Source organism: Macaca thibetana, chromosome 15 (genome assembly GCF_024542745.1).
Source record: "Macaca thibetana thibetana isolate TM-01 chromosome 15, ASM2454274v1, whole genome shotgun sequence".
Classification (NCBI taxonomy): Eukaryota; Metazoa; Chordata; class Mammalia; order Primates; family Cercopithecidae; genus Macaca; species Macaca thibetana.
This window is the reverse complement of record NC_065592.1, coordinates 18,045,897-18,068,243: the sequence shown is the minus strand read 5'-3', so window position 1 is coordinate 18,068,243 and position 22,347 is coordinate 18,045,897. Positions and strand designations below refer to the sequence as shown.

At 48.4% G+C, this 22,347-nt stretch overlaps 2 protein-coding genes across 9 annotated transcripts in view; both read left to right on the top strand.

Annotated features, from left to right (window-relative positions):
- MORN5 (MORN repeat containing 5) overlaps positions 1-22,347 on the top strand; it is a 632,826-nt gene that overhangs the window by 100,377 nt on the left and 510,102 nt on the right. The window lies entirely within an intron of this gene.
- Positions 1-22,347, top strand: part of DAB2IP (DAB2 interacting protein) — a 216,683-nt gene that overhangs the window by 84,257 nt on the left and 110,079 nt on the right. The window lies entirely within an intron of this gene.

Below are 22,347 nucleotides of genomic sequence, written 5' to 3'. Positions count from 1 at the left end.
CACTCCTCCCGCTTCTGCCTAGTCCTCCTCTCTCCGGGGGAACCTGAGGCTCTAGGGTCTTCTTTTAAGCCACGGGCAGGGAGAGGGGAGCCTGGAATCTTTCTCCGCACCTCAGATCAGACCTCCTACCCCACTGTGCCTCAGTTGACTCAGCAGCCGGGCAATAAAGTAACCTAGGGTGGATCTTGGCTTTCCCACACCTTGCCTTCCCAGCCCTGGCCGCGGACTTCTTTCTTCCATTTCCAGGAACTTAAGGGGCTCCCCACTCTTGGGTGCTTGGACAAGTGGGTGGACCTCAGGGAAGGAACCGGGACCCCTCGAGCGGGTGGGCGCCAACTCCTTTGCAAAGTTTCTCTCCATCAAGCTCATGAGGCAGGACGAGACGGAGGGGGAGGTGCGAGCAGCATTTTCTTTTTCCAGTAACAGGATCCTCGGCTGGAAATGCGTGTGATCTAGGGGGCTGCGTTTGGGCGGGTGGGGGCCGGGACTTCCTTCCCTGGCGGAGTGGGAGGGAGGGAAGCCCCCTGGGAGGAGGAGGCCTTCAAAGGGGCTCTGGGGAGGCTGGAGTCCTGGGCAGAGGTTCAGGCCCACCGAGGGTGCCCGTGGGGTGGAAGGGAGGAGAAAGACGGCGCCTTAGCCGGGACCTGGGCCGAGTTGACACCATCAGGTCATCTTGAAAGTGGGAAGCCGGGCCCTGTGCCAACAAATGCCATGCAGGGGCCGCATTCCCACCCTGCACGCTGCCGATGTGTGACCTGGGCTGAGCTGCCTCTGAACTTCAGTTTTCTTGTCAGTGTGAGGGTAAATGAAGCAGGCAGGCAGTGTTCATTTGCTTCCCCATTCCCACAGTCAGGACTGAGCAGCAGTCCAGGGCTTCCTCAGAAAGTGGTGACTTCCCCGTGCGCAGAAGGGTTCAAGCTGAGGTTAAGGGTATGCACAGGTGTGTGCTGGTAGTTCAGTCCTCAAGGGTCTCTCAAAGCCTGTGATCCCCCAGCTCCTGCCTTTCCTGAAGTCTTAGTAAGTACAGAATTAACAGTACTAAGCCTTTAGTACTCCCTCCCCCTGGAGGGAGTACTAAAGACCTGGGGAAAGGCTTTGTCTCAGAGGTTCAGGTTTTGATTCTTCTATCTCTGTCCTTCTATCTCTGTCCTTCAATTTAATTCTGTACTTTCTAAGACCTGGGGAAAGGCTTGTACTATCAATTCTGTACTTACTACCTCCCCCTGGACTTGGTCTGGGAGACTGGGAATCTGAGCTCAAGCTTTGTGACTTTGGGCAAGTCATTTCACCCCTTTCTGAGCTTAGTTTTCCTGGTTGTGAAATGGACCTGCCATATGCGGAGGATTCAGTGAAGAAACTGAGAAATGGGAGCTGTGAAAATGCCCAGTACTGTTTAGACCACCCTGGGGCCTCTCCTTCTGCACCCACCTCATGTCACCTCACCCCCTCTGCCCGCCCCCCCTTGCCTCAGAAATGCCCTGCATGACCTTTCCCTCTTCTCAGCTCAGCCCAGTTCCATCCCTGACTGTAACAGGAGTCCCACTCCTGCTCAGCTGACCGGGCAGGGGATAATCAATGTGTCAGGGGCTGTCACCTGAGCCCCAGCTCCCAGACCCCACATGCACAGGATCACTGCTTTGTGTCCCCGCCTTAAAGGAGCTCACAGCCTGCAGAGAGTGGGGAGGAGACTGTCTCTGAACAGAAGTTATATCTGGGGAAACCAGGGAGAGCTTCACAGAGGAGGTGACATTTGGATGGGATCTCACAAAATGGATAGGATTTCCCTTGGCAGAGGGAGTCATTGAGTCAGATCTGAGTTCAAGCCTCAGCTGTGCACACAACTATTCTTCAGCCAGTTACCTCTCCAAGCCTCAGTGACCTTGTGTTGTCAGTGGGGCTAGCAGTGACAGGGTCATGTGAGGGCCAGAAGCCAGTGCCCGGGACTAAGGCTGAAGCTGAGGGTGAGCTACTGTCCTCTCTCTGGACAGAATGAACAGACTGTGCAGTCAGGGAGAAGGAAAACGACTTGGGTGTTGAGGATAGAGTTCCTACTGGGGTTGGGGAGGAGGGTGGATTGGGAAAGGGGCTGGGTCGGTGGGTGGGGAAGGGCAGGCAACAGTAGTTTGGATATGATAAAGGGCTTTGAACTTTGGGAGGCCAAGGCAGGAGGAATCCCTGAGCGCAGGAGTTCAAGACCAGGCTGGGCAACATAGCAAGACCCGGTCTCAATATTTTTGTTTTTGTTTTTGTTTTTTTTTAAAAAAAGGCATTGAGTGATGAGGAGTGAGTTAGAGCTGCAGCCAGGGTGTGGGGTGGAGGCTGGAGGCACCCTGTCCTCCTTGGTGGGAGGCAGCTGGGGCAGCCATTGCCCTCTCTCCACTAAAGCCTCAGACACCTGACTCTGCCCCAGAGCCACAACCACCTGCTGAGGGCAGGGCCCCACCCAGGGAGAAACTCAGGCTGAGGAAGCTACCCCGTGGCCTTTGAGCCAGTCCCTTCTGACCTTGAACTTCAGTCTCCCTATCCATCTGGGGACTTGGTCCCATCGTATGGTAGCATCAGACCTCAGAGGAATGGGTGGTGCCTAGCATCTCAGCTTGGATCAGACTCTTGCCCCCACACCCTTTCTGGCCTCTGGCACTAGTATGGAAGGAAAATGACCAAGAACTCAGGCTGCGTATTTGTTCAGAAACAGAAAAGTGCAAGGAAGAGTTGGTAGCTGCCAGGTTCTGCAACTGGCCAGGTTGGGGGAAGGGACCAGGGCTTTGTCCCTGGTAGGGCTGTGAGTGAGGGACAGTGTCTGCAGTCTCCCTAGTTTGACCCAATAAGGGGCTTAGGCTCTACCCTTTTCTGGGCTTCCGTTTCCCCGTCTGAAGAACAGGCAGAGTGAGACCTGCTGTGGTAGGGGGTAGAGCACGAAGCTGGAGGGTAGCTGGAAGTGGGTTAGAAACACTGACCTTCAGAGGGCGAGGGCCATTTGCCATTTCCCACTGTATCCCTGACTCCACCTGAAGGCTGGGCATGCCCTATGGATTTGGGGGGATCCTGTCCCCCAAAGGGTGTCATAAGCAAGGTGCCTCCCCACCTAGTCACACCAAGAAAAGTTTTGTCTCTGACCCATGTTTCCCCAGGGCTGCTAGGAGAAACAGAAATTTTCCTGTAGCCCTGGATAAAGTTCTGATCCTTTCATTCAGCCAGCCAGCAGCTCTTAAGCACTTACTATGTGCTGGTCTTCAGCTTGGGTGCCGGGGCACATGGAGATGAATCACATGTGCTCCCAGCCCTCGCCAAGCCCCCAGTCTGTAGGGGAGGCCAGCTTGTTGGGGTGCACGAGGGCACAGGGCTCTTTCTAGGGGACAGAGCAGTGGTTAGTGGGAGGCAGGGGCTCTATTTCCAGCTCAGCCTCGGACTGGTTGTATGACTGGACACATCATAGGACCTCAGTTTCCCCATCTGTCGAGGGGGGTTAATCCTGCTCTGCTGCCCCTTGGAATGCCTATACCCATAGCCATGAGGGGTTTTGATTATGTTATTCATATTTTCATCTGAGTTTTTCTAGGGGTCCAGCCACCTGCCAGGCCCTGGTTGGGAGCTGGGGATTTTGCAGATGTTTTTTTCTTGAGATGGTCAGGTCCTCCTCCGTGCCTATAGGCAACCCTCTTGCATGCCTCTGTATCTTGCCTGCATGGTAGAGGAGGATGGTTTCACACAGCTGGTTCCTAACCAAGAGAACAGTTAGGTAAGGACCTGTGTGCCACCATGGGGGGTGGGTAACTTCTCGGAGGACCCTGGCTTTTTTTTTTTTTTTTTAACGAGACGGAGTTTCGCTCTTGTTGCCCAGGCTGGAGTGCAATGGTGTGATCTTGGCTCACCACAACCTCCGCCTCCTGGGTTCAAACGATTCTCCTGCCTCAGCCTCCTGAGTAGCTGGGATTACAGGCATGCACCACCACGCCTGGCTAATTTTGTATTTTCAGGAGAGACGGGGTTTCTCCATGTTGGTCAGGCTGGTCTTGAACTCCCAGCCTCAGGTGATCCACCTGCCTTGGCCTCCCAAAGTGCTGGAATTTCAGGCATGAGCCACGGCGCCTGGCCGGGACCCTGGCTTTGATAAGGTCTGCAAGAGGCCTCTGGGGCAACAGCTTGGAGTCCATGAGTGGGGCGAGCCTGAGAACAGCCCTGAGGTGGGGGGTTTGTGGTTTCCCAGTTTTCAAATGTTGTGTTTTGTGGTTCCGCAGTTTTCAGATGTTCCCTGAAAGGGCCCTAGGCCTGGCTCTCTGCCTGCACCTTGGATGAGACCTGTGAAATCATCATTATGCCCTTTTCTGCCTTGTTTCTTCTTCTTTTTCTGCTGAGACACAATCTCTCATTTGGGGCTTGGCCCTAGCCTTTCCAGTACCTCCTCTTCCTTACATACCTCAAGGATTGGGGAGCTCACTCCCTCTCAGGTCGTGTAATGTGGGTAAAAATGGCTCCTTTTTGTTATGACTCCTGTGTGCCGCGTGCCTGCTCTGTGCCTGGCAATGAGCTCAACTCTGAACTTGCCTTGTCTTATGCAGTGTTCAGAACAACACTGTGAGATGGATACTGATAATACCCTCATTTCATAGGTGAGGAAACTGTAGCCCAGAGAATGAAAGCCTTGCTCAAAGCCACACAACTCAGAAATGGTGGAGCCCAGCTCTGCCCACCTCCAGGTCCTCAGATTCACCTTGCGATATCCATGGGCAGGCAGACCTTTCTGAGGTCAGGCCCTGACTTTGAGAAGGCCACCTCCCTTCACAGCTAGTGACTCCACTGGGTGTTCATGGCAATTGTCTCTCACAATCTTTGTCAAAGCTTGGGAGGGAGGCAGGGGAGTGGCCCTGTTGGCATCTGGTTGCCTCCTCCACCTGCCTGGGATAGCTCAGGTGGGACCTCCCTGGCCTGCCCCTGCCCCCTGGATCCTGCTGTCACTCATGTGCTGCCAACCATGCCCTTTCCTAGGGCATGTGACAGGTCTCAGGGCCTCAGCCATGTTTCTCCACCAAAGCCCTTAGTGCTGAGGGTTCAGAGTCCCCTGTTGTGAGTTCCCTGGAGTCTGGGGAGATAGCTGAGGTCTAATCCCCAGAGCTTTCTAGGTCCTTGAAGGAAGCCACAGGCCCCAGTGAATCTGCTGGAATGTCAGCCTCTTGCCTTTGTCCTTCCTGACCCACCCTCATCACCTTTAATAATCAGGAAGAGAATAGCTCCCTTTCACCAAGCTGAATGTGTGCCCAGCCCCATGCCAAGAGCTTCCCCAGATTACCTCATGTCGCATCTCAGCTCTCTAGTCCTCCTAGCTGGTAGGGGTTATTGTTGTTACTTTCCTTTGCCAGGTGAGGAAACTGAGGAAACCAAGCTCTGGGTGTGATATTTCCCCTGCATTTTCCTCTCAGGGTGGTGAAATAACTGGTTTGAACCCAGGCCACTGGACTCAAAAGCTCATGCTCAGAAGCCCCAGGGCTCCCTCTAACTTTCTTGGTTGCTGCAACTCAGAGAGCGCTGGAATGGACCCAGGTCATTCTCCTCATCTCAGTGGTTCAGGTTTTGGTTCTTCTATCTCCATCCTTCTGTTTAATTCCATACTTACTAAGACCTGGGGGCACGGGGTGGGGGGCTTGGAGCCTATTTGCCCAGCTACTGAATGGGGAGGTTGGAGAGATGGGTACTTGTGGTTCCAGTACCAGGAGCCAACTGTTCCCCTTGACAACTGGGGAAACTGAGGCCCACAGAGCCAAGACCACTTGCCCGTGGTTACCTAAAGACGTTCATGAGAAATCCAGACCTGGAGCTCAGATCCCTTTGTGTCCTGTTTTGGTGTTGGCATAGTTGGTTGCTTTCCCTAAGATGAGTCCAGATAGGGAAACTGAAGTGCCCGGGCTCCTCACTGGGTCTTCTTGGGGGAGAGAATGGTGATTCAACTCCCGTGTACTGTTGAACTTGACACACACACGTTCACATACCAGGTTGCATACGTGTTTTGCTTTAGAAATGACATGAAGCCTTGTGACTATTTTAAAGAGAAAGGCAATGGCTGTGATATTTCCCCTGCACCTCCCTCTCGGGGCCACTTGGTTAAATGTCAGGAAAGGGAGAGTATTTCCTGGTCAGGAACATTCAGAGCTTGCTGGGAGCTGAAGTTTTGTTTTCCATTAAGTAGGTATTCAGGGAGTCTATTTCCCTCCGCCTCCACTGCTGTTTCCCGGGAAGGTTGCGCTTGACAGTTGCAGGGAGGAGGGGTTTGAGAATGAGCAGCCGAGATGCCCATGTATCGTGTGCCCGCTCTAGGAGTGGCGGGGTGGCTATTTTTAGCCATCCCGATTCAGTAGAGGCATTTCAGCGTTTGTTCAATATTTAATTATCCATCTGAAATTGGCCCATGTGGCCTTCAGTTTGGAAGCAGCTCTCTGTGCTGTGATTTCCCAGTTGCATAAATAAGGAAGCAAGGGGAATCTCAATAGCCCTCCAAATAATAATAATGGAAAAAAAAGGTAGACTCGGTACTCAGCAAAGACAGGCTTGGTTCATCGGTCTAGACAGACCACCTGTACGTTAGCAGAGAAGTGCCACCGAGGATGCCCATCACGCCCTTGGAAATGCGGCAGTGCTCAGTCTCCGAATCTCAGATCCACAACTGCCTGCGTTTTATTGGGGATGGGTTTTCCTCCCTTCGCCAGGTTCCTGTGTTGACTTTGATAGCTGCTGGGTACCTGAGAGGTGGTTTGGGGATTTTGCTTTTGGAAGTCTTGTTAGCTTTTATTTCCCTCTTCTCTTCTCTGTGACAGATAGGAGAGTACTGTCGGCATCTGGGCTGTGCTGTTTCTTTTTCCTTGGCCTTTGGAGGCAATGTGCCAACATAGCTGTGAAATGAACAAGGCAGAGCACAGGGAGGGAGATGTGGGAGCCATGAGGCTCTGTCTCCCTCGCCCAAGCCCCTGGCTGATGAGGCAGAGAGGGGAGAAGAGGAGAGAGTGGGGCCCAAGGGTGCTGGGCAGTTGGAGATGACTCCTTCCTGGTTGGCATGGGGATTTGTGGACTTTGGTTTGGAGATTGGAAACCAAAAAATTGGCAATCTGGAATAAGCTTGGTTTTCTATCCATGTATACCTCTATTCTGGGGACACAGAGTTTGGCCTGGGAGTGTGTACAGAGTCCTGACTAGGTCATAAATGCTGTGTGACTGCAGACAAGTCACTGAACATCTCTGGACTCAGAAGCACATGTAACAGATAGATATGACACAGCATAGGATGTCATTATAGGCTGGGAGAATTGTCATTATTAGCTGTTCATCCAAAGTCTGAGGGGTTGCTTGCAAATCAGTTAGGGCTGATCTAGAAAGAAAACGTGATGCCAGTGGGGATTGGACCCACCTTGGTGGTTTCTTGGCATCCCTCCCCTAAGAGGCTGCCATGGGTCTCACTGGTACTTGTTCAGAGCAGCAGAGCTTTAGTGCACCACCTAGTATGTGCAACCTGTGTGCCAGGGGCTGCCATGGCAGATATAGCCGGCCCCCGCCCTTGGGAGCTCAGAGGCCAAGGGGAAGGTAGTCTTAGCATAAGGTTAGCAGATGGTGTGACTAGAAAGGTAGGCAGGGCCTTGAGCGATGAGCAAAGAGGGGAGAACAGCCCCTGGCAGGCTACTGGGAATCAAAGGAAGTATTTTGAAAATAGCAGGAATGGTAACAGTGATCTCCATGTCTTGAGCACTTACACAGTGCCAGGGGTTCTCCTAAGTCCTTTACATGCATCCTGCCTTAAATCGTCATTCTCCCAGGTAGCGTTATCAGCTCCATTTTGTAGATGAGAAAACTGAGGCTCAGACTGATTAAGTGACCTGCTCAGCATCACCTAGCTACTGAGTGGCAGAGTCCAGGATGTTTAACCCTCACTATACTTACCAGAGCTGTGATTTAGGAAAAGAACTCTTAGCGACCCACAAGCTAGACTGGTATGGTGCAGGGAGAAGAAAGTGGGAAGAGGGAGCAGGGAGGCCAGTCCGCTTCCTGGGGAGTCTTGAAGGAGGCCAGCAGGTGCAGGATGGGGGAAGGCAGAGGGCTGGTGGAGAGGAGCTGGGAAGTTTGGAAGGGCTGACACAGGAGAGAGGCTGCCGCCATCCGAGGGCCAGTGCTGGCCTCCTGCCGTGATCTCCCCCTGGCCTGCGGTGAAATGAGGACTGTAAGGGCATTACAGCGAGTTTCCCATAACATCCATTTCACTTCAGTAATCCATTTTGGTGCCTCTTTTTTTTCTGAGATGATGGTCTTTGGATTCTTTGAGGTTAGAACATTCCTTTTATGTAATGCATAAATGTCTAGTATGCACCATACTAAATTGTGTTCATTTTTTAAAAACATCTGTATTTGGCAAGAAAAGAAGTCAGTGGTTCTATGTGGCCCACCCTCGTATTATGTTACTTCATAGGTTTTATTTGTAAACATTGAACTAGTTCCTGGAATTCCCACAGGATGGTAGGCTGACACCCACAAAGAAGTCCAGGGGTTGTCCTTACAGCGAGAGGAGTGGGAGATGGTGGTGAGATAAGCCCCTTGGAAAGGTGTTAAGAAGGGGGAGGATGAGGGTCAATGAGGGCTGGGGTGGGATGGGGGCCCGGCAGGCTGTGGACATGGCTGATGGGCCTGCCTTGGATGCTGATGCTGCAGGGGTCGTGGCATCAGACTGGGCAAGGGGGGTCTTTAGGGAGCAGCTTCAGGAGAAGGCGAGAAAGGTGCTGGAGGCTGCAGGGGATTGATTATTTGGGGGAGAGCAGGTGTGGGGTGCAGAATAGGAAAGCATTGGAGAAGTTTGGTGAAAATGGAGGTGCAAGAAAAGCTTGGATTTCCCATTAACTGTCGATACAGTCATGGTTCCACCTGGTATCTAGAAACCTGTTCACAATTGTAGGTTTAGCAGCAAACAGGGTGGGATGAGTGTCTCTCCCCATCAGTAGCAGCCTCTGAACTCTCCTGGGACCCTGAGCTTCAGAGAACCCAGGCTGTGGTCCTCCTCCCCTCCCCCAACTTTGGCAATGCCGTCTGCAGTGGCACGGGCCGGTTTTACTAGCACAGGGAGTGCTCCGGCTCCTGTGTGTCGGGGAACATTCTGGAAGAGGCTCCTAAGTTATGGAAGGTCCCCAGGAGACAGACCACCAGTTTGGGCCAAACCCCTCCATCTACATTAAACAACAACAACAACAACAATAATAATGTTTATGGCCAGGAACCATGGTTTATGCCTGTAATCCCAGCACTTTGGGAGGCCAAGGCGGGAGGATCACTTGAGGCCAGAAGTTTGAAACCAGCCTGGGCAACATAGTGAGACCCCATCTCTACAAAAAATGTTAAAATTAGCCAGTTGCGGTGGCACGGGCCTGTGATGTTATCTACTTAAAAGGTTGAGGTTGGAAGATTGCCTGGGCCTGGGAATTCCAAGCTGTGATGATCTATGATTGCACCACTGCACTCCACCCTGGGCAACAGAGTGAGACCCTGTTTCGGGAAAAAAAAAAAAAAAAAAAAAACCAAAACACCCAACTCCTAAGATTACAAAAAACAGTAAATATCTATTACAGAACAGAAGAAAAATAAAAATCACCTTTAATCTGGCACCCACCAATAAGCTCTGGGATCATTGAGGGGTTATTTCCAGCCCTTCCCCTTCTTTTCTCTAAGTTTTAAAAAATTCTAAAATATTTGAAAGTAGTAGAGAAAAGCATAGAAAATAATATTGCAGACAGTCACCTCTCAGGTTGAACAAACCTTAACATAGCCATACCTGCCTCTCTTCTCTTTTCTGTCTTTCTTAGAAATAGAAATGATTCAGGTCCAGGAATCAGCACAGTGTGGTCTACTGGCCAAACCCAGCCCCTCATCTGTTTCTGTATGACTTGTGAAGCCAAGAATAGTTTTTACATTTTTAAAGGTTGGAACAAAAAGTCAGAAGAAGAAGAACGTAGGGAATTATATGAAATTCAAATTTCAATGCCCATAAATAAAGTTTTATTGGAACACAGCCATGTTCATTCATTTATGTATTGTCTATAGCTGCTTTCACGCTACAATGGCAGAGTTGAATAGCTGAGACAGAGACCATATGGACTTGTAAGCCTGAAATATTTGCTATCTGGCCTTTTATGGAAAGTTTGATGATGCCCGAGATATAGCTAAAGCCACCTACTCTCTCTCCAGGGATAAGTGGTCACCTAAAGGTGGTGGGTATCCTGACTACATGTGCTTTCTGCTTTTACATTGAAGCCTATGTGTATGCTTCCAAGTGTGTCGAATTGCATTGTGTGTTTAAAAATGGATATGGTGAAATTGCACATGGCAGAGAGGAGCAAACACATATGGACACCCTGAGACCTCGTTAGTTTCCTGAACTCCAGCAGCACGGAATAAATGCCAGCTCTCTGCCAGCCCTGGAATAGGCCCTGCAGCTGCAGAGAAAAGAATCGTGGGAAGAAAACTCCAGAATAAAAAATGGGGAAAGTGACACTGCTGACTCAAATTACTAGAAATCCTCAGAAAGTAAAGAAGGAAAAAGAAACTCAAGGTTGAGAGAAGACTTTGGGCCGGTGAATTCATCCTTGGAGTGTTCAGGAAATCCAGAGATTTTTGGAAGGCTGAGAATTCTTTGGAAGTGAGGCGTGTCTGGAGATAAGGAATAGGAAGCATGGACTGTCAAAGCAATTGTTAGGGGGCTCAAGTAGAGAAGCAAAAGGAAAAGCTGGGGAGGTTGACAGATGCTGAAAACCTTGTAGGATTTATGCTAGGCTATACTAGACTCTTAACGCGGCCAACCAGAGGCCAATGAGCGCGCAAACCCTTGCACTGTCCTTGCGGAAGGGCCCTACCCAGCATCCTGGGATGTAACTGGGAAGGACGCGTCTCATTAGCTCCTCTGCCCCACTTCTGGAGTACCAGCTCCAAGACAAACAGGTCCCCTCTGAGGAGCTGCTGTGCCCTGCTCCTGAGTGCTCTATGTTGAGGATCCTCTGGGCTTGAACGGTGGCCTGGATGCTGAGCCCTCCACAGTTGTCCCCATGTCCCTCTCCCACCAGACGGCATCCCCCAGCAACAGTGGGCAACATCCTCTGACTCTGAACCACCTCCTGAGCTTAGGGACCATTGGAACTCGGATCCCAGCTCCCTTAAGGAGACAGCAGGGTATCACAGTTCCATGGCCTTGGGACACTGTACCTGTACCACCTCCAAACTCAACATCTTGAAAACAAAATGTGAAATCAACATCCCTCATCTTTTTCTGCCGGGTAGCTGGGACTGAGCTGGGCCCTGGGGATGTAGAGAGAGGCCAAGGGCTGGGCGCGAACTCAGCTTCCCGAGTGACTTGGGAACGCTGTCTTCTCACTCATCTCTGCATAGTGCCATTCCTTCCCCACATTAGGGAAACCCTTAGATTCAGAGATATCCAGGCTTGAATCCTGTTTTCAATGTTTCCTAGCTGTAAGGTCATGTTTTGAACTTTAGTTTCCTCAGATTAAAGGGGAGCTGATGTTTCTTAATTCAGGAGTCAGTTTTAGGATAAAAATACAAATACATGGCACAGTTATTATCTCTCTTAGATCTGTTTCTCCACATTTCCTGGTGATCCATTTATATTACTTAGAGAGCTAGTTGTTTTAGAACTATTTGTTGAAAAACATATCTTTTCCAGCATCAATTTACCTCAGCACTGTTTTTGAAAATCAATTGCCCCATGTATGTATGGGTCTATTTCTAGACTCTATTCTGTTCCATTGATCTGTATGTCTACCCTTATGCTAATACTACACTGTTTTGTAAATTAGCTATATTTCAAGACCAAAGTACTTCTTGAGACCGGGTAATATAGTCCCCCAACCTGTTTCTTCTTTCTCAAGTTTGTTTGGCTGTCTAGGTCCTTTGGTTTGCCATCTAAACTTAAAATTCATCTTGTCAGTGTCCTCAAAATTTTTATTTTGGATTTTGATTAGGATTACGTTGACTCTATGGATCAGTTTGCGGAGAAATGCCAACTAAGCAGTAGTGAGTCTTCCAACCCTTGAATGTAGTATATCTCTTTATTTAGATCCTTAGTGTCTCTCAGCGGAGTTTCTGAGTTATTAGCCTGTTATGTGTTAAATTTATTAAGTATATTTTGGTGCTCTTGGCTAATCACTGAAGCAGCTGAGATTTTACTCTACTTGCAGCTAACAAGTTAAACAGGTAGTTTCATGAGTGCCGGCGGAAGATATGAGACACCTGGGTCAGAGACAAAGGACTCTATGATTCATGGCGTAGCAGGCAGCATAAGCTTCAGGTTTATATCAGTTCCCTTTCCTGCTAACTTCCTAGGGCTGTTGTAGAACATAAAATCATCTATGCTAGAACATAAAATCATGATCTATTCTAGAACATAAAATGATCTTCTCTGTAGCTTTCCCAAATTATAACCTCATGTCCCTTACAGGATCTGATACACAGTCTGAGTCAACTGTTCTGGAGGCTAAAAATTACACAAAAGACTGAAATTCAGTTTTGTTTTAGTATCAAGTCATTAAATTAGAACCTTGGAGATAAGTTAAAAATTGACTTCCAAGTTGCCATATACAGAAAGGTAAAGAAAGTTTCAAAATTATGTGGAAAAACCAACACGTACATACTTAAAACTTTATGCCTGTTTATATTTGTTAGAAAAAATAAGCCTATTATTTCATATAGTCATGTTGTCCTAATTTAATAATATAGATTTCAAATAAACATGGGTTGGACATGGTGGCTCATGCTTGTAATCCCAGCACTTTGGGAGGCCAAGGCCGGAGGGAGGATTGCCAGAGGCCAGGAGTCGGAGGCCACCCTGGCCAACAGAGTGAGACCCCCATCTCTAATGAAAATAAATAAAGAAAAGAACAAAAGTGCAGAACATTACTAAGGTGGAAATTTTGGGGGAAAATAGTTTACAGTTAATGAATGAAATGAAAAATAAGATGAATTTAATAATACATGTGGATATTTAGGTTTTGATAATCATGGTTCCCTCTGGAGTGCTATAATTAGAACTTATATACCCTAAAGAAGTATTATTGATGTAATTAGTACCTATACTAAAGGTAAAATACACAGAGTGTGGAGTGACTGTATGAAAGGATAACATGTGTACAGATGTGAAAACATCTCCAAGCTATATTATGAAATAAGCAACCAAGGTACCCTATATTTTTGTGGTTTTCAAGCTCTATCACATATGTCTTTTGATAACAAGTGCATTATGGAGAAAGAATAAAGCTTACCTTACATGGGAATAAGTGTGATATTTCTAAAAGGAAGCTCTTCTCTTTCTTTAAGGCAGTTGCAGATTTGAAGGAGGAGAGATGGGAGCCCTTGAAAGTCCACAGTCCTGAATCAGCTGATGATCTGAACCTCTATCCCTCTATCTTTACTTTAATGTAACTAGAATATGTTGCGCCTCGATCCATGGATGTATTAGTGCCTGTGACTGCTGTAACAAATTACCAGAAACTTGTAACTTGAAGCAGCAGAAAGTTATTATCTTACAGTTCTGGGGGACAGAAGTCTGAAATCATTTTAGCTGGGCTAAAAGCAAGGTGTCAGCAGGGCTGCACTCCTTGAGGCTCTGGGGAAGAATCCATTTCCTTGCTTTTGCCAGCCTCTGGAAGTTGCCTGGTTCCTTGTCTCATAGCCCCGTGTCACTCCCACCTCTGCTTCCATCATCACATCGCTTTCTCTGACCTGCCTATCTTCTTCTTGTAAAGACCCCTGTGATTATTTTAGGCCCACCAAGGTAATCTAAGATAATCTCCTCATCTCCTTAATTTAATCATATCTGCAAAGTCCCTTTTGCCATATATGGTGACATATCACAGGTTCTAGGGATTAGGACACATGGTTCTTTGAGGGCCATTATTCTGCGTAGCACAGGTGGGTAAGGTTTAGTAACCTCCAAGCAACACCTTTCCTCCCTGTCCCAGAGAGGGGTGCCTAAAGACTGAGCTAGAAAAAGTGTGCAGTGACATGTTCTCAATCATAAGTGGGAGTTGAACAATGAGAACACATGGACACAGGGAGGGGAACATCACACACCAGGGCCTGTCGGGGGTAGGGGGCTAAGGGGAGGGAGAGCATGAGGACCGATACCTAATGCATGCAGGGCTTAAAACCTAGATGACAGGTTGATGGGTGCAGCAAACCACCATGGCACATGTATACCTATGTAACAAACCTGCACGTACTGCACATGTGTCCCAGAACTAAAAGTAAAATTAAAAAAAAAAGAAAGAAAAAGTGTGCAGTGGGAGCCAGGAGAGCTGCCAATTTATCAGTGCATTATTTCAGCAAATTCTTTATCTGGCTTCATCCCCCATCCCAAGCTCCAACACACACACACACACACACACACACACACACACACGCACACGCACTCTCAAAAGAGACGTACACAGAGGCATAAGCTGGACAGCTCTTCGTCTGGAAAGTTCCAACAATCTCAAGATTCCATGACTTGTTGCATGGTGTTTTTTGTTTGTTTTTGAGACAGAGTCTCGCTCTGTCACCCAGGCTGGAGTGTAGTGGTGCCATCTTGGCTCACCGCAACCTCTGCCTCCCTGGTTCAAGCGATTTTCCTGCCTCAGCCTCCTGAGTACCTGGGATTACAGGTGTGCGCCACCATGCCCAACTAACTTTTTGTCTTTTTAGTAGAGACCGTGTTGGCCAGGCTGGTCTCGAACTCCTGACCTCAAATGATCCACCTACCTCGGCCTCCCAAAGTGCTGGGATTATAGGCGTGAGCCACCATGCCCGGCCTGCATGGTGTTTTTTACCTTTGGCTTCCTGCTCAGTTCACCTGGCTCCTCCCTCGGGGAGCACTAGCCAGTTCACTTTCCACTTGCGAGCTGTTTCCCCACCCACAGGTATGTTTCTGATTCCTGATCTTTGGACTTCTCTGATCCACTTTTTCTTTCTTCCTTTTTTTTTTTTTCTTTTTCTTTTATTTGGATGGAGTTTCACTCTTGTTGCCCAGGCTGGAGAGCAGTGACGGGGTCTCGACTTACTGCAACCTCTGCTTCCCAGGTTCAAATGATTCTCCTGCCTCAGCCTTCTGAGTAGTTGGGATTACAGGTGTATGTCACCACACCCAGCTAATTTTTCGTTTTGTTGTTGTTTGTTTTTTTTTTTTTTTTTTTTTTTTTTGAGACGGAGTCTTGCTCTGTCACCCAGGCTGGAGTGCAGTGGCCGGATCTCAGCTCACTGCAAGCTCCGCCTCCCGGGTTTACGCCGTTGTCCTGCCTCAGCCTCCCGAGTAGCTGGGACTACAGGCGCCCGCCACCTCGCCCGGCTAGTTTTTTTGTATTTTTTAGTAGAGACGGGGTTTCACCGTGTTAGCCGGGATCGTCTCTCAATCTCCTGGCCTCGTGATCCGCCCGTCTCGGCCTCCCAAAGTGCTGGGATTACAGGCTTGAGCCACCGCGCCCGGCCTGTTGTTGTTGTTTTAATACAGATTCAGTTTCGCCATGTTGGCGAGGCTGGTCTTGAACTCCTGACCTCAAGTGATCCGCCCGCCTCAGCCTCTCAAAGTGTTAGGATTACAGGCGTGAGCCACCATGCCCGGCCAGATCCACTTTTTTCTAACTGGCCATTTGTATTAGTATGTTTTCACGCTGCTGATAAAGACATACCTGAGACTGGGAAGAAAAAGAGGTGTAATTGGATTTACAGTTCCACATGGCTGGAGAGGACTCAGAATCATGGCAGGAGGTGAAAGGTACTTCTTACATGGTGGTGGCAAGAGAAAATGAGAAAGATGCAAAACCGGAAACCCCTGATAAACCCATCAGAACTCATGAGACTTATTCACCACCTCCAGAACAGTATGGGGAAACCGCCCCCATGATCTAAATTATCTCTCACTGGGTTCCTCCCACAACATGTGGGAATTATGGGAGTACAATTCAAGATGACATTTGAGTGGGGACACAGAGCCAAATCATATCACCATTTGAGCTGTTGTTGATTTTTATTTTATTTTTTATTATTATTATTTTTTGAGACAGTGTCTTGCTCTGTCTCCAGGCTGTAGTGCAATGGTGCGATCTCCGCTCACTGCAACCCCCCGCCTCCCGGGTTCAAGCGATTCTCCTGCCTCAGCCTCCCAAGCAGTTAGGATGACATGCGTGTATTACCACACTTGGCTAAATTTTTAACTTTTCTTAGAGATGGTGGTCTCGCTGTGCTACCTGGGCTGGTTTTGAACTCCTGGCCTCAAGCAGCCTTCCTGCCTCGGCCTCCCAAAGTGCTGGGATTACAGGTTTGAGCCACCACGCCCAGGCTGTTGTTGATTTTAATTTGTTTTGTTTTCTGATTTTGTTTTTTCTCTTCCTTCTATTCTTTTCTCTTCAGATGTATTCAGCGAGTGCAGTTTGTGCTGAGTCATATCACCTATTTGTATTTTAATTTTACTATTAGTTTTTGGAAGTCTTAATTATTTTTCATTCAGGAAATGGTACAGTCATCTGTTTCCATTCATAGCCCATCCCCTTCTCCAAAGAGAACGTCTGATAACAAGTTTCTGGCTACTGTGTAATATGATATTTTTCTATGTAAGTGCATGCACATGTAAACAAAGTAAAACATCATATTAATCACATAGAAAGCCTTACTTTTTTTTTTTTTTTTGGAGACAGAGTCTTGCTTTGTCACCCAGGCTGGAGTTCAGTGGTGTGATCTTGGCTCACTGCAACCTCCACCTCCTGGGTTCAAGCAATTCTCATGCCTCAGCCTCCCAAGTAGCTAGGTTTACAGGCATCCACCACCAGGCCCAGCTAATTTTTGTATTTTTAGTAGAGACGTGGTTTTGCCATGTTGGCCAGGCTGAGTGTTGGCTAGGCTGATCTCGAACTCCTGTCCTCAAGCAATCTGCCCGCCTTGGCCTCCCAAAGTGCTGGGATTACAGACGTGAGCTACCGCGCCCAGCCAGCCTTACTTTTTATTTTGAAATAATTATAGATTTACAAGCAATTGCAAAACCAGTATGGAGAAATCCCAAGAACCCAGTTTTCTCTGATGGTTGCATCTTACATAACTATAGGAGAGATCCTCCAGCTGCAGTTCCTTCTAGCCAAAGACCCACCGAGAACGCACCTCTAGCTGAGTAAATTGCATTTATTACTCACTGCAGTGAGGGAGAGCACACACCATGGGGCATCTCGGTAAGATATGTGTTAGGTGTTAGGAGTGTGTTAGGAAGAACCTAGTGTAGAATTTGGGTTTTGGTTGGGTGATTTGGGGGAGGTTGAAGGGAGTAGGTTTCACACTAGATGAATTGCGTCTGCTGTCAGAAGGCAGAAGCAAGTCTGTAATTGCGCAGCTTGAGTCCTATCACTAGGAAGAGGAGACTAGCGTTGGGGGCTAAAGCTATGATTGGTGAAGCAGCAGCAGTCACTGATTTCAGCCAAGAGAGGGTGATGGTCGGTATTTTGTGGGTGGCACCGTGACCTTGTCTTTATGGGTTACTTAAAAATTATGAAGTGACCTTGTTTTGTCTCACTTTATCATAGCCTCAGAGTAACCTTGTCTGAGGTTGTATCTTGTGTGATTATGTCTAAATGGAGAATAACATGGCATAGCTGTGCATGCCAAGCCAGCTTCCCGATGTCAGGGGCTTTTATTTCTGATCTTTCATGGACATTGGTACCATGCATACGTATAGTTCTCTGCCATTTCATCATGTATGTAGATTTGAGTAACTACCACTGCAGTCATCATCCACCACGAAGACTTCGCTCGTGCGGCCCCTTTAACATCATATCCACCTGCCTACCCTAACCCCACCATCCCTAACGCCTGGCAACCACTAATCCGTTTTCCATCTCTATTGCTTTATTCCTTTGAGAATGCCGTGTACACGGAATCATACACTATGTAACCTTTTGATACTGACTTTCCTTGCTCAGCATAATGCCCAGGAGATCCATCCAAGATGTCCTGTGTATCAATAGTGTGTTTCTTTTTTAGGGCTAAGTAGTGTTCCATAGTGTGTGTATTCGTTTTCTATGACTGCTGTAACGAGTTAAAACTTAGTGGCTTAAACAACACAGGTTTTTAATCTTACAGCTCTGTAAGTCAGAACTCTGGCATGGATCTTGCCAGACCAAAATCAAGGTGTCAGTAGGCTGCGTTCTTTTCCAAAGGCTGTAGGGAAAAACCCATTTTATTGCTAATTCCTTGCTAGGGGAATTCAATTCCAAGTGGTTGTAAGACTAAGGTTTCTGTTTTCTTGCTGGCTATCAGCTGAGGGCTGTTCCCAGTTTCTAGATCGAGGCCACCCACATTCCTTGGCTTGTGACCACCTCTGTCTATGTCAAAGCTGGCAACAGCAGATGGAATTCCTCTCAGGCTTAGAGTTTCTCCTGCCTCTTTCCTAATCACATTTCTCTGACTCACCTTCTTGCTTCCCTCTTCCACATTTAAGAATGCATATCATTTGGCCAGGCACAGTGGGTCACGCCTGTAATCCAAGCACTTTGGTAGACCGAGGCTGGTGGATCACTTGACATCAGGAGTTTGGGGCCAGCCTAGCCAATATGGTGAAACCCTGTCTCTACTAAAAATACAGAAATTAGGCTGGGCGCAGTGGCTCAGGCCTGTAATCCAAGCACTTTGGGAGGCTGAGGTGGGAGGATCACGAGGTCAAGAGATCGAGACCATCCTGGCCAACATGATGAAACCCCGTCTCTACTAAAAATACAAAAATTAGCTGGGCATGGTGGCGGACACCTGTAGTCCCAGCTACATGGGATGCTGAGGCAGGAGAATCACTTGAACCCAGGAGGTGGTGGTTGCAGTGAGCCGAGATCATGCCACTCCACTCCAGCCTGGCAACAGAGCGAAACTCCGTCTCAAAAAAAAAAAAAAAAAGAAACCAAAAATACAAAAATTAGCCAGGCATGGTGGTGCATGCCTGTAATCCCAGCTGTTCAGGAGACTGAGGCAAGAGAATTCCTTGAACCCGGGAGGTGAAGGTTGCAGTGAGCTGAGATTGCAGCACTGCACTCTAGCCTGGGTGACCGACCTAGAATACATCTCAAAACAACAACAACAACAAACTCATATCATTAGATTATTCTCACCTCGATAATTCAGGATAATCTCCCATCTCAAAATCCTTAACCTCAGCCACATCTGCCAAGCTTCTTTTGCCACGTAAGGCAACATTCACAGGTTCTGGGAATTAGAGTGTGGACTTCTTTGGGGTACCGTCATTCTGCCTTACTCATCCTGGATGCAGCACAGTTTAACCATTCACCTGTAGAAGGAGGTTTGGTTGTTTCCAGTTTTGGGGCTATTAAAAATAAAGCTGCTATGAACATTCTTGTTAAAAAAAAGGTGTATAAGTGGATTACACAGTGTTTCCTTTTGCAACTGATTTTTTTTTACTGAACGTCATATTTCTGAGTTTTCTTCATGTTGATCTCTATAGCTCTAGGCCCTTTGTAGTGCCATTGTGTTCCATGTGAATACTATCCCCCCCTTCCTTGCTGTGTGATGTTCTACTGAATGACTGTTCCCCTATTGGTGGACATTTAGGTTACTTCTAACTTTTCTCTGCTACAAAGAGTGCTGCGGTCAGTATCTTTGTGCAGATCTCCACGTGTGCAGGATGAAGCAGTTTTCTAGACTGGATGTGTAGGAAGGAAGGTTCTGGCCCTAGCACATATGTGTTGTCGGTTTCTACTGGCTATTGTGTAATTGTTCTTCAAGCCCTTTTCACTCCACCAGCAGTGATGAAAGTGTAATGTGCCTGTCTGCCAACATTTGGAGTCAGTTCTTTTTAATTTCTAGACTGGTTTCTTTTTCATTTCTTTTAATTAATTTCTTTTAAATTATGGACTGGCCTAGGACCTTTCCAAAAGGTATGAAATGGCATCTGAGAGTTTTAATTTGCATTTTCCCGATCACTGCCGAGGACACAGGGACACCCCTGTCCAACACCTCCTCGTTCTACACCCTTGCCAACTTCTTTTCTCCTGACACTAGCGTTAGAGGTTGCTGCCTCTACCTGCTTTTAAGCATTAAGATCTGGGCAGTGCAACCCGACAACTGAAATTTGGTGTCTTGTCTGAAATTACAGGATGTTCCTCAGGCCGCCATGTTTCCATGGGAACAAGTAACAGTCATCCTTCATGATTAGGTGGTATCCATGGTAACCAAGCCAGCAGCATTTGAATGAAACTGATTTTATTTATTTTTTGCAAACATATGAAGGTTAAAATGCATTTCTCCGGCTGTGGCTTCCAAGAATAGGAAGACAGCCTGGTAAATAGGAAGACAGCCTGGTAAATGTCCTCCAATAGGAGGACAGCCTCCTAGTGGAAAGGGGATCCAGGATCAGCTGGTCCCATGCCTAATTTTGCAGACTAGGTGACTGAGAGGTCACACAGAAGTCACACAATGAGTCTGGGCTGAGGAGGAAAGACTCCTGGATCAAGCTCAGAGGTCTGGGGCGGGCTCTTAAGAGATCGGCTGGGTCTCCCTTCCCATGATCTAGCCCTAGGAATGCCACCTTCATACTGTGTGATCTTAACAGATTCACTTAACCTCTCTGGGTTTCTACTGGCACCAGCTGTGGTGCTAGACCTATGGGACCATGAGGCCAGGCCTCCCAGTGTCTGTTTGCCCAAATTAGAAAAGATTTTCTACAAAATCAAAGGCCAAAGGCAGCATGCTGGGGCCTAGGACCCCAAGGCTGAACTCCCAGGGTCCAGAATTAGGACTTAGGGTCGGTTCCCTGCCTTCTTTTCCTGTTTAAAATAGAGGGTGTGTGTGTTTTTACTTGGTGCCAAGGACTGGAGATGACCATTGCTCTTACTCCCTGACCATTAGATTGATGAAATCAGCTCAGAGAGGGAAAGGGGCAGCCATGGAGTCACACAGCAGAGTGAGGGTTGAATCCCCGCTCCTGGTGTCAGCTTGGCCCCTCACCCGACCCCATGCTCCATGTCTCCTCCACCTTCTCTGGGGCTGGAAGTGGGGGTTTGGGGGCAGTTTAAGGGACTCTCAGCATATACTCTTGCTTCTTCCCTGGAGGACTTTTAGAGGAAGTCACTTTTGCTTCTAGGAACTTAGTTTCCCCATCTGGAAAGTGGACTCACTACAGAGCTGCCCAGGTTGTCCTGTGGGATTACATCTGAAAGGGTCCAGAACATGCATTCTCAGCGGAGGTAAGATTGCCCCCAAGTGGGCAAAAAGTTGGTTCTTGGACTGGAAGATGAAAAAAAAAAACCTTTCTGTACAAAGCCCAGTATATACATTTAGCGCATAAAAGATGCTGTATGTCTGTGATATTAAAATTTTATGGAGGGGAAATTAGGAAAAAAGTGTCTAAGAAGACTTTTAAGGGAGAGCGACAATGAAAAAACATTGAGAAACCCAGCGATCCATGTGTTTGTTAACTTTGTGTTTAGAGCTTACGGCAGGCGGCTGGCTCCTTGGGGAAGGTGTTTGGGGTGTCGGGTCAGGAGAGAGCCTGGCCTGGCCCAGACTCTGCCCTTGATGTTCAGTGTGACCACGGGCACACCACAGCTCCTCTCAGGGCCTGATTTCCCCATCTGTGGATAAAGGAGGTCCCATCAGCTCCATGGGTGACTCCCAGGCAGTTGAGCTCCCACCTGGCGGATCAGTTCGGGGTTTGGAGAAAAGCAGGTGGTGCCTCAGACTATGGTGATTAGAGGAGCGTTTAATAGAGGGGCTGCTTACGAAGGTGTGGGCAGGCCTTGGGAACCACAGGGGCAGTACAGGACCCCAAAGCTAGGGACAGCAGGGGCTGCTTCCCTGAGGCCCTGCGGAGGAGGGGAGAGCGTGGTTGCTGGGAAGAAAAGGTCCAGAAGAGAAGGTCATCCTGATGGTGGCTGGACCTTCCGTGGAGGAGGCAGGCAGCCCAGACGACTCTCCTCCCTCCCCTCATCTCTTGCCAGGGCTCCTCTTTGGTCAAACCACATGGAAGCTGAGGGTCTAGAAGCTCAGATAATAGAGTCTGTACAGGCCAGTACCCTGGAGCAGAAGGCAGTGTGCAGAGAGGTGGAGAATGGAACTAGGGGCCACACAGGAGACACCTGGGAAGGTGCCCCAGGTTCCCCTCCAGCTTTGTATGGAGTGCAGGCCTTGCCCTGGTGTGGGCTGGGAGAGTGGGGAGGTCAGGGGGGAGAGCCAGCCACCCTGTGCAGGAGGGAGAGTGGGCGCCTATCCTCCGCCCCCCTGGGCTCCTTCCTTGCCTTCCTATCTTCTCAGGTGGAGGGGTGTAGCCAGGGCTTCTGAATGGACGTTTTAGACTATTTTGGG